This window comes from Symphalangus syndactylus, chromosome 9 (assembly GCF_028878055.3).
Source record: "Symphalangus syndactylus isolate Jambi chromosome 9, NHGRI_mSymSyn1-v2.1_pri, whole genome shotgun sequence".
Classification (NCBI taxonomy): Eukaryota; Metazoa; Chordata; class Mammalia; order Primates; family Hylobatidae; genus Symphalangus; species Symphalangus syndactylus.
In genome coordinates, this window is record NC_072431.2 from 42,879,626 (window position 1) to 42,893,490 (window position 13,865).

General features: G+C 39.5%; 1 protein-coding gene across 13 annotated transcripts in view; it reads right to left on the bottom strand.

Annotated features, from left to right (window-relative positions):
• Nucleotides 1-13,865, bottom strand: part of PKP4 (plakophilin 4) — a 227,864-nt gene that overhangs the window by 171,639 nt on the left and 42,360 nt on the right. Inside the window, exon 2 of one of the 13 annotated variants that reach the window (XM_055292033.2) lies at nucleotides 3,138-3,199. The exons of the other annotated variants lie outside the window; for them this stretch is intronic. The gene's annotated coding sequence lies outside the window, so the exon portion shown is untranslated. The remainder of the gene's footprint in view (nucleotides 1-3,137; nucleotides 3,200-13,865) is intronic. 13 annotated transcript variants of the gene reach the window in all.

Genomic DNA, 13,865 nt, shown 5'->3' on the forward strand with positions numbered 1-13,865 from the left:
AAGTGCTGAGATTACAGGTGTGAGCCACCACGCTCAGCCCCTGACGTGGGTTTTGGCAGAACTCTGCATGCTCCCTCCTGCCCAGCTCTCTCCAGGGTTCCTCCTTCACCATACTCAGGCTCACAGAGGCCTTCCCCTACCACTCTGTGGTCTGGCACAACAGGAATTGAGCTGCACTTTGAAGAATGAGGAATGGTGAGAGAAAAGTAGAATAGATGCAGTGGTAGAGATCACTAAAGAAATCTCGGGCAAAAGCTAGGTATAAATTTGGAAGGGGTCCCTCTGTATCTGCTTGTCTCCAAATGGGGGGGCACAGTTGGCATTCTTGCTGAAAGCAGTTCCCTTTCAACATAGCTGCCCTAGAATAGGTCTATTCTCAGCCTTCCATCAGCTGCCTGGGCAGGGGAAGTGGACTCATCACACCCCACCAGCCCAATCTGGCCCAGCCCTCCTGGAACTCCAGCCCTGCTCTTCCTGTCATTTCAAAGCCCACAAGCAAGTGTCAAACAACTTCACTACCACTTGAATCACCAAATCATTTCTTCCTTTGACACACAGGCACTTTGCAAGTGCCTCATCCTTAAGAAGACATTCATTAATGTGTTCTGAAATTGCCTTTTTTCGATGAGTCACTCCTCTAGTCCAACCAATCTAGTTCAAGTCTTAGCAACACACAATGCTCATTTTCACCCACTTGTATTTGCTCTTTAAAATGCTCCTATATCTTTTTAGATTTAAGTTTAATAAGACCAAGATCCCTGTCTTCTATGTCTGTAGTTTCTATGATGTCTAACACATGTTCTGAGGCATTTAATAAAATGCCTGCTGACAGAACTGGTTTTACTATTTGAGGAGTTGAAAATAGAAACTGGCACTATACTGCTACATTTACAGAAAAATATTTAATATATTAGATCAGTCATATTCAGACACAAAGAACCACTGAACAACCTGCTTCCTTAATGAAGTCTTTTGTTCATTAGCTGGCAGTAAAAATGTCAGAAAGAATCAGATTTCATTTTCAATCTTCCTATTTGGGTAACTTCTTTCCTTTTAGGTGAGGGTTTTGAATTTCTTAAAGGAAGAATTTTGGGAAATAACCACAAGTCAAGGAAGCTACATTCCATTAGCAGGAGATAACACAATCTATGTTACAATGTGGTCACAATGGTATTTTTTTTTTTTTTTTTTTTTTTGAGACAGAGTTTCGCTCTTATTGCCCAGGCTGGAGTGCAGTGGTGTGATCTTGGCTCACCGCAACCTCCACCTCCTGGGTTCAAGCGATTCTCCTGCCTCAGCCTCCCGAGTAGCTGGGATTACAGGCATGTGCCACCACGCCTGGCTAATTTTGTATTTTTAGTAGAGACAGGGTTTCTCCATGTTGGTCAGGCTGGTCTCGAACTCCTGACCTCAGGTGATCCACTCGCCTCAGCCTCCCAAAGTGCTGGGATTACAGGCGTGAGCCACCGCGCCCGGCCCACACTAGTATTTCTACATCATCACCTCCAGACCTAGCGTACACAAAGGTGTACTTTTAATGTGACCCTATAAATCAGAGCTATAATTCTATCAATAATCTAGAAAACTGTTAACAAAGTCTTGATTGTCTTATGTCTCAAAAAGTCTTGATTATCTTATGTCTCAATATACTGAAACATCACCTGTTCAGATTAAATGAGCAAGAAAATGAAAGACTGGATTGTTTCATTTCCTCACAGACTGTTTTTATTGTTGCCAATAAAAATATAGATATCTGTTCCGATTTGATGAAAAGATCAAAGCAGCATTTGATAATTCTAAAAGTGAGTGGTAAAATACCTCAAAGATTTTAACTGTGTTTATATCTCTTAAAATATTGTTACTTTTAAAATTTTGCTTGATACTTCATTTATTCAGAGTGCAAAGATAATTTTAGTATACAAAATTGAACTGATTACAAATTCATAATCTATCAGAATCTAAGTCAAATGTGATATAATCACATCTCAAAAAATTAGTATTCTCAGTTTAAAATATTGTGATGTTCCCAAGATGCATTTTTGTGTCATTTTAATTTTTGGTGGGGGTGGGGGTGGAAACTTCTTTTTATTAATCTGAAGATCATAAACTATAATTTGAAATTCACTGATAGGTATATATTTCTCTTAGATACTAAAGAACATCTAATGCCCTCCCAAAGATGGTACATTCACCAATAAAGTATGGCATTACAGCGTATAAATAATGATTAATAAATATTTAGAACCCCGGCAGTGCAAAGAAAGAGAACACATGTTAGATGACTTTCCACAGTCACCCCAGAATCTCTCTACAATTAAGGTAATGGTGGAAATATAAAATTTTGATGTCCAACCTACTAGGATTATAAAGCCTGTGTCAACAGTACCATCTGTTTACGCAGAAGAATGTATGCTCACAATTCATAAGAATTACAGCAACATATGTAATTTTGAACATCAGAGGCATCATGATAAATAAGACATTTAATCTAATGTTTAGCAAAGATAGAGCAAGCTGGCATTTTGATGGAGTAGAAAAAGAAAGTGAAAAGGAAATCTGCTCATTTCACAGTACAATTCTCTACTCTTTCTGAGTTACTACTAGTACTCTAGGAGCAGCTGGGTTTCTCGGTATCAATTTTCTACCTATATGTCAATTATAAACGATTACAAAACCCATGCTAGAATTGTCCATGGGAGTTAGGAACTGCTTAGGACACGCAGTGGTTTCTAACTTTCCTTCACTGGCATCTTCATTTTTTTTTTTTTTTTTTGAGATGGAGTTTCACTCTTGTTGCCCAGGCTGGAGTGCAATGGCATGATCTTGGCTCACTGCATCCTCTGCCCCCGGGGTTCAAGCAATTCACCTGCCTCAGCCTCCCAAGTAGCTGGGATTACAGGTGCCCGCCACCACGCTAATTTTTTGTATTTTTTTTTTTTTTTAGTAGAGACGGGGTTTCACCATGTTGGCCAGGCTGGTCTTGAACTCCTGACCTCAGGTGATCCGCCCACCTTGGCCTCCCAAAGTGCTGGGATTACAGGCGTGAGCCACTGTGCCCGGCCTCGTTTCTGTTTTCAATGTCCTGGGTAGAATGTCTAAGGGATGAAACGCTCTTTGAGTGGGGGAACTGAACGTACCTTATTAAAGGAGAAAGGCAGCAGCCACGCTGTGGCAGAGCAGAGGTAAAGGAAGTCCACTCCTGGCAATGAATCAAAGAATATTTCAATTATGGAAAGCTCACCATGGAGAGCAACAGGGTCACATTACTCTACATTCAGCCAGCAGAAAAAATTTAAAGAGGTTTTCCTACACAGCAATCCACACTCAAGGAAATTCTATGGACCCGGAGACCCCCCACACTACCTTCTTATCAGACTGCTCAATTCAATGTATTAACTCAGTTCTTTTGAAATGTGTGAGAGAAACAAAATAAGTTTGAGCAAGACATCAATGTTAACTTCAGTAATGTGATGGTCACAAAAGAACTGAAAATTTTTTTAAAATTTAAAAAAACAAACCAAGAAGTCAAGAGTCCAAGCCTCCGTCAAGACCTGTAATCCATTCTCCTTCCAAAAGCAGAATTTTTCAAATGGGGAAAGGTAAGCAAGGGACTGAACTGGGAAAGTGCCAGATGAAACACATCAGAAAGAGTTAGCTAGAACAGTCTCAGGTTGCCATGACCGAGTCCTGGTTTCACGGTACTCTGTTGATCTTCACCACTGTGATATCTAAACCATCTGGTTTTGAATTTACCTTCGACTAACAGCTGCCATGGGCAGCTACTGAAATTACATCACAACAAAGCTACCCCATTAGCGGCATAAACTCATCTTCATACCTTCACAGTGGTGAGTCACACAGTGAAAAACACCGAGAAACAATTCTCTCTAGAGTTGAATACATGTACCTTGATTCAGTATGTAATACCAATCATTTATGGATCAATATATCTGCACCACTGCAAAATATATGGAGCAAGAGAGAGGTATAGAACATAAAAACATCCAAGTAATGGGCATGTCACCTTGGCCTTCAAAGCAAAAGAAAGAACAAAGTGGCTGGATGGAACAGGCTTTATGCTGACCAGGAGAATCACACGACTATTCTCCCACCCTTTCTTTCTATAATTCCATACTGTTATTTAGGAGAGACAAATAGTAGCAGCAACCTAACAAGAAAACATCCTCTAAAGTGAGTGCAACCATGAATAACCAGAAACTAAATATGATCCTTTTAGACCCATCCATCCTAAAAGTGAAATTGCCTCTATAGGAACTTCTTGGCAAAATGTCGCATGAACACTCTAGTCTGAGGGAATTGGGTAAAAGTTCCATTCTAACAATCTGTTCATATTCTCTTCAGAATTTTAGAATATTCCAAATTATTTCAGGATTTTAGAATATTCCAATTCATAAAGTTTTCCTAAAAGGTTAAAAGTAGGCATAAGTATAAATATCAAAGAGATTTATTGTGTCGATTCTTGATCAGATTTCAAAAATAACAGAACAGTATTTAACGAGAGTAGAAACTATCACCAAGGAAGCCCTTGTACCAAATACACAATCAGTCAAGAAGCACTTCTTTCAGGAAGCCCTGAGGTCCTTGAAACATATCTAAACATTTTTGTGGCCAAATTATATGGTAGCAACATATACTTAAGGACTAATGAAAACAGCAGCTTCAAATAACTTTAGAAATGAGAAGGACCTTGGTGATCATCTAAGTGAGCTGCCTGCCAAATTCTTAATTTTGTTAATAGCTTTACTTAAATACCCCTGGGAGGGAGCACTGATATAAAAAATTATGAAAACAGGAGCTGCTCCTCTTAGACCTTCTTCATCTCCTCAACCACAAACTGCACTGAGGCTTCCTAAAGCTTGGAGGAAGGCCATTTAACAACAAGGACTGCACTGCAGAGCAAGGTGACTGGAGGCTCAAAGCCAGGGCATAACTTGCTCACAGTCTTGCTTCTGGGATCTTTCAATTGCCATGTGCAAGCAAAGCAACACAATTCTGAAGGAAACGCAGTCTGATCATCTAATTTGAAAGTACATTCTTCATTTACACAACCATTCTTTTTAAAATTCACATTTCACAGTATAGCTTGGAGGGAAAAAGTTCAGGCTTATTATTTTACAAATGTTTTACTTAAGGTTTCAAAACAGGGCTGTTGAAGCTCACAGTTGAGGGATGCGCCTCCTGTGTACTTATGGTCTTCCTCACGAGATCTGCTGGTGGAGAGGTGGGCACATTTCAGACCCCACCTCCTCCACACCTGTAATTCCAGGGACAGCAGCACTGTACCCCTCCCTGCAACTACCTCTACACTTGCAGTTCCAGGCCCTGGTATGCCCTCTCCCCAGCTTTGTCTCTTCCTTCATTCTGCTGAGTCACCTCACCTAAGAAGCCTTTCTTGACCTGACTCTGATCCCGATGAACCCCCTTCCCTGCCACTCCAAAACCCTCACTTCTCCTGTCACCCACCCTGCTTCTTTTCTCACCTTAATGCTTATCACCACCCCCTAATACCTTTCTTATCCTCCCTACCCCAATCTCAAGGAGAAAGCTACATGAGTACAGAAGAGACTTTGTTCACTGGTTTATCAAATGCAACAGCTGTCAGCAGGCAGCACAGTACAGGAGGAAAAACCTGGGCCTCGGAGAAGCCCTGGACAAATGACTAGGGCTCAATCTCCCGATTCCCCCTAAGCTCCAAGAGTTCCTTAGTGGTTGTCTTTGGTTTTCCTGATAGGCATACACTTGGAAGGTGGGTAGAATCTTAATACTCTGGTGATCACTTCTAGGCTACCCACTAAAAATTTTATTCTGGGTCCCTGAGCTCAGTTTTGATTTCATGTCTCCCAGTCATCAACAGGGTTTCCTCCCAGATATTCAGCATGCCTATGGCGGAACTCATACTCTTCCTATACCTGTATGGCTAACAAAGTACCTTTCCTATCAGTGCCTTAAGCCACTCAAAATAGTTATTTTATTAACTCTTACAACATCCTCACGAAGTAAGCAGGAGCAGAAAAGAATTATTCTATAAGCATGCTATCAGTGCCAGAACAGGAATAGAACTCTTAATTTCCACCTGAAAACACTATTAAGCTCTTCTGTCCATTTTCTCCTTTGGAAGAAGTATCTTTGTGAAGACTGATACAAACAGATGGCTTGGCAATCTACAGTAACTCTTATTCATTATCTAATCAACATTAATCAACAGGACAGCCATCAAAAACAGACAAAACGTGACTGAAATTGCACTGAAATCGTTGGAAAATGAAGCACTAAAGAGATTTCAACATATTCAGTATCTTCAAAACTCTCATAATAAACTTTGTTAGAATGCAATAACAGAGTATTGGAAATTCCTGTGAATTTGCAAGAAGGATATAAAAGTAGTATCTGATTTGCGATACATTTATATTCCAGATTAGGTAATAAAGTTGGGTTTTTTTTAAGGATATTTAGAAGATCGTAAGGCCAGCTTGAATAAATGAACCTGAATCAACCCCCAAAGAACTTTTAAGTTAATACTACCTATTCTAGTAAATAATTAAGTACTACTAACAAGACAAAAGTGAAAACAATTTTATGTTTAACTTGTCTCCTCTCTTCCTAATAGAAGGGCTAAATTGCCAGTGAGACAACCATCCTCAGGACTACAAGAATGAGAAGCAAAGAAATAGTAAAGATCAATAAATCAGATAATTCTCAGATATTCAAAGTTGGATCAATCAAGTTTTCGAAGAGTAACTATTACACTGCGGGGAAGTAGGATAATTGTTCATTAGTTCATTCCAGCATTTACTCAGTGTCCACTATGTATGAGGCCCTGGGCCATGTCCTTCATAGGAACTTGTTTATATTGACTTCCTAATAACGCAACATTGACAGTATAAAAGTCATTGGAATGCTCCCTTCATGACCTCTCAAATTATTAAAGCAGCAAATGTACATTGGTCATTTATCAAGTAATACCAGTCACATTGTCAGCACTAAATACATTTAAATCAAAGTAAGAAAAATCCAATATTATGAGAAAAACAACAAAGGAAAGTTAAAAAGGAACTTTAAATTTTGTGAACTATAAAATCTATGTTTTCTTATATCTCAAACTCATTACTCAAAAAAAAAAAAAAAAAAAAAAGCCAGTATTTACCAGAAATCCTAAAGCAGTAGTTCTCAAAGTATGGTCCAGCACCATCAGCAACGTTCCAGACCTACTGAATCAGAAACTCTGGGTATACAGCCCAGCAACCTGTTTTTAGCAATCTATCCAGGTGATTGTGATACACATTCAAGGTTGAGAAGCACTGTCCTAAAGTAACACATCATGAGGTAATATAACTGAACAAAGTGCTCTCAGAATTGTGTATACAATTAAAAGACAAAAAGGCAGTTTGGGTGGTGGGGTTAAAATAGTTCTAAGTATATGAATGATATAAACTTTGCTCAGGTGCTAAAATTTCCAATAAAAAAGAAGGTATTTAAAATACTTGGAATGGCCAAAATTTTAACATAAAATTTCAATGAGAAATGGAAGATCTTAAGTTTAGAAAGCACAATTAAAAATTACAAGTGTATCCCCACTTTAAGAAAATAGGATTTGATAAAATATGAGTTTATTTATCATATGAGAATGTAACTTCATTTTACAAAAATATTATTTGCCCTCTTATTCATGGGACTTACTTTGCGTAGCAAGTTTCCTTAGCCACAGAAGTATTTGTTTATAAGTTATCAAAATATTTCTTAATCTTAGGTGAGGGAGGAAATTAGAGGCAAAAGGAGAGTCAAGGGACTCTGCACTGAAGCGTTAGGGCCAGCCACCAAGTAAATATGGATTGAATGAAAGATAACGCATTACTGGAATTCCTTTTGACATATCTTCTACAGGAGTTGATATGCATCTATGAAATAGCAGAAGCATAGTTAAGTACAGCTAACAAATTGGATATTGCTTACATCATCTGACAAATGTTGCTTCCAAGAGCTTTTCCAATTCCTTCACATGTGTTATGGCTCAACTTTTAATTAGGCTAAAGAATTCCTACAAAGGGAGGTTCCTAGCTGGATTTATGCAAAACACATGTGGATAGCAAAGCTAAGAGAAGTATATTACAGGCCTGAAGTCTTTAACACTTCTTAGCAAGAATTCCCACAGCATTCTTAATATATAAATAGACGACCACAGAGCAGAAAGTCTCAAGGATTTGTGCCAAAAGTTTATTTTAAAACGGAGAGAACTTACTATTCTTTGCTTTTATGAATGTCTACTTCTATTCTTACAAAAGCCATCTCTAACACACTGTAAAAGTTTGTACTAAATGTAAACAAATATTATGCATCACCATTAACTCCTATCAGCATGCAGGTTAACCCAACTTTTGAACCACCTTTTGTGTCCATATGCATCAATTGCAATTGGGCAGTTCCCTAAAGGTGACTTGGAAAATTTATGTTTTACAGACTAGTTGGGCTATAGGACTGGCAAGAAGTCAGGTGGTGGCAGAGCTTTCAACTAGAAGTGACTGCAGTGATCCACATGGAAGGGGACCGGGAAGAAGGTGAGGGGTGATGAGAAGACATTTCACTTGGAGACAAGTATGTGTTAGAGAACTCAAGGTGAGGCCTTCTATCACTGAAATTTAAAGCTCAAATGGATTTGAGAGACAATTTAAACTAAAATTTCCAGCCCAGGGCACTAATTTGGGAATGAGGGCTCTAACTTCTTTGGAAGCTTTTTGGTGATCCCTCCCCTACAGTGATTAGGAAGACTTCAATCTCAGAAAGACCAGAACCAGAATTCTTATGGACCCTAAGCTGCAAAGGAGGAATCTGGGTTTGAATGGAACTAGAGGTCACTTCTGTGTCCAGTGCTTTATTCTCGGGAACCATCATCAAGAACAGTTCCTAAAATATGATTGGCTCATTTGTTCTCACTAACATCTTGGGATTTCATGATTTTTTTTTAAATCCAAGTGGATGGTCTACTCTTCAGCATGAATGCAATAAAGCAAAGTCAATTAAATAGATTTCATTATACTCTATTTTACTTAGATAAGAGCTTCCAGCCCTCAGAAAACCTTCAATAATGTTGTAAGCATCATCAAACATGCTTTATAAATACTGTTCAGACACTGCCTGATGCCAACCACCATGCTCCTGAGGCGCACATTCAGGAAAGCTGCTGAGGTCTTATACATGATCCTGAAAACTTAACGATACCAAGGACTGAAAAGTAGGAAGATCAAGGCCACCTGCCTTAAACAGGAAAACCTTACCGAGCCAAACATGTGCATGGTGATACTGTGCATGTGCAGACAGAAGACAGTATTAAGAGTGAATCAAAATAGGCACACAATAGAGACTGAAATAATCATCATGCACTTTTCACAGATCTGTGAAATTTGGTTTGCCCTCACTGAGGTGTTTAAATCTCCCTCTTCAACAAAACACTTCACATCAGATGGCATGGCAGGGGAGGCAAAGTCCTGGAGCACAGCCAGTTCACTGGCACTATAGCCACATTCACTGCAGTTGAGCTCAGTTGGCTGGGCATGTGCTGTGGATGGATGTCAGCAGGGCATGCAGGCAGCTGCTAGATGAGAACCTCAAGTAGGGAGGCTGTGCAGGGTAGGGAGAGAGAAATCTGTGAAGATGCACAAAAGCACAGCTTTGAGTAATGTGGCATCTGTGGAATGCTGAGAAACAGACACACATAAACCAACCTGGCATGTAGCAATTAGAAATAAAATGGTTCATTTTAAATGATGTCAGTGGATACCCAGAGAGGCCAAAAAGGCAGAGTTGCAAGGCAACAATAAATGTTGGGGTATGTTGTTTTGTTTTTGTTAAGTGAGCGGTTCCCATTGGTAATATTAGTCTTCTTGTTAATACATCTCAGAAGTCAAATGGACCACTGGAGGCTACAACCCAGAGAGTATTAAGGCCTAGTACAGCAAAATAGGGATGCCTGCCTGAAGGGAATATGGTGTTTGCAGTGTTGTTGATCTGGACCCTTCCTTAGGGAGTTTCCAAGATGCCTGTTGTCCCTGCCAAGTTTAATCTAAAATCCATCTGTGCCCAGGTCTAACAGTCACGATAAATTTTTCTGGGTTTCTCAGGCCTCAGACAAAGTAACTGCTCTGTAAGAATGGCTCCTTCATTAGAGGCAGTATCATGCAGCAGAGCAAAAGCAGGGAGGCTGGGCATCAAGATTCTGGGTATTTCCTGCCCCTCTGCTATTCATTCTGCCCAGAACAAAGCTGCTAAGAGACGAGATAGCTTCTAAAGGCAAAACTGTCATAGCAGCTCAGAATATGAGGACTTTCTCACAAGTTCATGCCCTCTCCCAGATACTTGCATCTCTGAATTTACTTTCCATGCTCAAACCCCAAAGTGGACAACTCTGCAAAGGTAGCTCCATAGCCGTAGGCCAACAATGTAAGAGGGCTGACTCAATCTTATCCATGCTGTCGTGCGCTCTGTGGCTGAAGGAAGGCACGGGCTCTGAATTGGAGGAAACTTGTGGAAGAAAAATAAAGGCCATTGCCATCTGCAGGCTTATATTTTTACAAGGCATTGCTGCTAAGTTAAATAAGCACTGCATTTTTCTGTTGCTCAGGGAAACAAAATATCTATAAACAGAGCAGGCTTTGTGTCTTTTCTTTATGGAACTTAGGTTTTAACGAGGATGGGTTATCTTTATTTTTTGCTATTATACATGTTTATGAAAGAACAAAAATGTATTTGTGAGTCAAAAATGAAAATTTCTGCACACTTAATAATAAACCTTGACTGGTATAATCAACAAGGTTGTCATTACCGGCAGTTATCAGGGTGATTGCTTTCTCTACAGAAACACTGGGGCCCTCATTTGCTACTGTTCTGTGGGTGTATGCGATGCACTGTGGTTAGGACATTCCAACTTCTTGTAGGAGAAAGAGAAATGATGGGAGTAGTAAAAATAGAGTAATTAGAAACAAATATGCAAGATTAACCTGCCTTGATTATTCATGAATGTAAAATACACTAAATTACCTTATATACGGTCCATAAAAATGCCAGCAACTTCGTATTGAGGATGACTTTCATGGCTGCTTTCTCTAGCATCAGTACACTAATTAAAACTTTCTAACATTTCTGGGAAATTATCTCACTTTCTGATACATGCTGTTGTGCATAACAGAATCAAAAGTTGCAAATTCAAGTCTGGAGAGGTGAGAGGTTGTTTAATTCATGCATCCTGTTCTCTAAACTGTCTATATTCTGTATGTCCCAACATCATTCATTTTATTCAAGAAGTCTAAGACAAATCTATGGGCAGGTGCAGTTTTTTACTTAGTCCAAGTATTACCAATTTTTTTTTCAGGAATAATTGACCTCATTTCTAACTGAGTGAATGAAGACTAAGTAAAATGGCATGACTTAGAACACACTGCCATTGAAGCAAGGCCACTATGCTTCCCAATGGCAGGAGGGGTCAGTGGTGATCTGCTTGGCCACTCACACAAATATGTGTTCCTCCAGGCCAGTGGACACAGGCCCAATTATCCTTCAGGATTATCAGTACTCTGATCTCTGCTATTCTAACTCAAATGCAGACATGTGTTAAAAATGTTATCCAGCTAAAACCCAGTGGTGTTACAGTTTCTCTATAGCTGGAAACACAACTGGGTCACAAGGAACTAACTTCTCTTAAGAACAAGTGAGGAAACTGAGCAAGGTGGGTCAAAGGTGGTACTTCACTAACAGAGGTACTGCATGGGGCAGGCTGTTGGGACTGCTCTGGGTTCAGGGTTGGGGGGATGCTGAACCCACTTTTGTTGGCTGATGTGCACCCTCAGGTAATGTATCCATCTTCAGTGTTGATATGAAAGGGGCCCATTTTTTAATTAAAAAAATTCAGTGGGTCATTTCATCTTACGTATTTAACATTAATCTTCACCAAGCCTTTCCCCTTACCACCATAGTATAATAAACTGCTCAGACTGTGGAGAATCTGAAGTAACTGCCATTTTAGACCACTGAAGGCACCCCTACCGCAGGCTCTTTCATGGAGGGTATTTTACCGTTCTTGCTGAACATATTGTACAACTGTTTTGAATCCAGGAGCACTGAGCTAATGCACCAGCCCCGTGGGCTCAATCCTTAGGTGAGCACAGGAGTTCTGTTCTCTTCTGTGGCCACAGGCTGTGCTGTCACCACCACCAGCTGTGCTACAGAAAGCTGTGCCTGGTTAGCAAAGGCAGAATTGAATGATCACCAAAAATCTCTCACCCCTGAAGGAAAAAAAAAAAACACTCACAACCCATCTAATGCAGGCACTGGGTCAACAGTATTATATGAACAAACTGAGCAGGAGTTTATCAGAGCAGAGCAGAGGAGTCAAGGTTCTAGAACAGGCCAAGACTGTTTGCCCTATCAACCTATCTCCACTGTTTAACACTGCAGCATCCAGACATTTAGAAGAAATATCCTGGGAAAGATGGCTATAAGGCCAACATCAGCAGAGTGCATGAGAATCCCAATCATCACTACTACAAAAGGAATGCTGAAGAGAAAACTGAAGCCCAAGAAACAAAATTACATTTCACAACACAGTACCTTTTTGGAAAACTATGTAAAACTGATAACATGGTAAAATGTTAACACTTTTAAAGTATCTCACAACAGAAAATCTGAAACAAAGTACAGAATCCATCATGAGAATGTAGTGGACTATAAAAATACTTTTAATATCTGGACAGGTTTTGATTTTCCCCATTCTCAATCACCTAACAATTGTAATTTGATATTTACATTCACTAAAAAATGTGTGGAAAAGCTGGGCCTGGTAGTACATGCCTGTATTCCCAGCTACTTGGCAGGCTGAGGTGGGAGGATCCCTTGAGCTCAGGAATTCAAAGCCTGGGCAACATAGTAAGACCCCATCTCAAAAAGAAAATAAAAATAAAAATAACAAAAAATAAAAATGTGTCAAAAGCTGCACAATTTAAAATCTGCCCATCCTCACATTGCCTCAATGCAGTCATCCAATCTCCTTTTTCTAAAAAAATTTAGTCAGAAACAAGACTTGGGTTTTTCCCTTCCTCCATTATCCTCTCTTCATTCTTTTTCTACCATACTCCATATCTAAGCTCATACTTACGAAAACACCAGATGCACCTGTGTCCCACCCTACACTTCTGTTTTGTGGATTTGTTTTGGGAGATTTTGACTGTATACTGAACAGGCAACATTTACTGGGATTTTTAAAGTTACAATGATATTTGAAGTAAGATGTCTGGCCTCTACCTTCATCTCTGAAAAGTTAATGCCTTAATAGCAACATCAGCAACCACCTATTGAATACTATGACTCATACAGTGCTAAGCACTTTAAAACATTATATCATTTAATCTTTAAGGCAAAACTGAGTTACACATTATCTCTGTTTCACAGTTGAGTACACAGAGCCAGAGAAGTGAAATAACTTGCCTAAGGTTAATCAGCTAGTAAGTGACACAGTTTAAATTCAAGCCCAGGTCTACCAGACTCCTAAGCTCTTCACCACCACTCTGTGAGTTTCCAGAATAACTGACAGATTGTTTTTTAAAGCCAGATTTTAGAGAATTAAAAGAAAACAACTTAAGAGAATATAACTCCTAAATCAGTATCTATTTTCTCTGTGTGATTCTTATCTAGCACTGGGCAAGCAGAAGCAAGTGAACTAAAGAGAAAAAGCAGGAAAGAGGGAAGTTACCTTGAAGATAAAAACTAGGCAAAGAACCAAGAGGAAAAGGCGGGCCACTCAAAAATATGCAAATGCAAATACTGCCTAACACTGAAAGTATAGTTAGAATATCACTCTAGTC